We start from the raw sequence: 1,550 nt of genomic DNA on the forward strand, positions 1-1,550 counted from the left end.
GGTGGTGGTCAGCATACCGCAGGGCCAACTAAATCACAAGCAAAGAACTCCCTGGAGACAGAAGGGAGGTTTGTAAATATAACCTCAATTTCTTTGCGCTGTCATGCCAAAGTGTGTTTATTATTCTATTATTTAGAACTCAGAGTATCTTTCTCCTATAAAAACCATATTAAGTACAGTGCTTAGGTTCCCACTCCAGACCACAGAAATCTAACAAAGCCGCTGTGTAGTTAAAGAAATGCTCATTTACAATACAGAGTAGAGGACAAATACCTATCACAATACTAATAATAAAAAAAAATAGAAATAACATTTAAGTAAGAAACTTTGTATTATATTAAAACGTGTAGACTTGGGGAAAGTAGGTTTAAAGAAAAATTAAGACATAGATGGAAGATTTGGGAGACTTTAAAAGAGGCTTCTGGGCACTTCAGAGGATTTCAGGTGTTGAAGGCACTGTTCCTATAATGTTTGATTTCATCTTAAGGAAAAATCTTCCTTTTTATCTGATACAACTCTGCCACCAGCTGTTACTCTCCTCGGTGATGCTGAGGGCGTCTCTTGTGGGTTCATAAATAGAACAGGGAAGAGGCAGGAGAGATTTTCCTAAGGGAACTAGGTAAAAAAATAATAAGAGAAAAGGTACAGTGGAAGGGGAAAAAGACGATTCGCACAGGTAGGGGCAGAGTTCCCTGATGACAAATATCTGTGCTAAGAGAGTGTGTGTGTGCATAGGATCCTTTCGGAAGGAAGACAGAGGTGATGGGCAAAAAACTAGACCAGGCATTCCCAACCTGGTACTTGGTGATTCCGTCAGCTCCAAACAGCTCGGCTGCCATCTGGAGAAAAGACCTATGAGTGTTCGGGGGGATGGAGGAGAAAAGAAAGAGCAACCTCAGTGTTGTGCCTAGTAAAGGATTCTCTTTACAAAAGAAAAAAAGCCACGACTTGTAGTGTTTTTCAATTTCTATAGTGTAAAGACTCCCACCCTGAGCAATTTCAAACTACAAATGATTTTATACTCGGCTTGCAAAATTATGGAATATGTACCAATTGGCTTCAACGACATGGTGTGGGCCAGTTTCAACATACCACTGGACCGTGCCGCTAAGTGTTTTATACGTTCAGGTAATTGTCAGTCCGGCTGACCCAACTCAAGCATCAGCTACTTTGTTCCGTGGGCATGACATTTTCATTATTTTGTTGGTTACTTATTCAAAACTGACAGAATATCCATGAAGTTCAGTAGAAGTGTATCTTAAAAGCAAATTCTTTGTCGAAAAGTCTCCTAACCCCACTGCGGATCCTGATTAGACTCGAAGTGTGGGAGACTATGGGGCGGTTTCCTGACCCATAGAGTGGCCCTCTGTGACATGGATTGCTGAGGAAACTGAACTCTAGAGAAAGAGCAGCCAATAACCCAAGAGGAACAGGCACGTGTCGGGGGTGGGGGGGGCCTCATCTTTGAGCATCTCCCTTTGATGGTCTCCTGTCTACACAGTCACCATGATCTGATCCAGAGGCTTCCGTTTGAGGTTGGGCACTGTGGC

The sequence above is a fragment of the Trichechus manatus genome, unplaced genomic scaffold, assembly GCF_000243295.1.
Source record: "Trichechus manatus latirostris isolate Lorelei unplaced genomic scaffold, TriManLat1.0 scaffold00002, whole genome shotgun sequence".
NCBI lineage: Eukaryota > Metazoa > Chordata > Mammalia > Sirenia > Trichechidae > Trichechus > Trichechus manatus.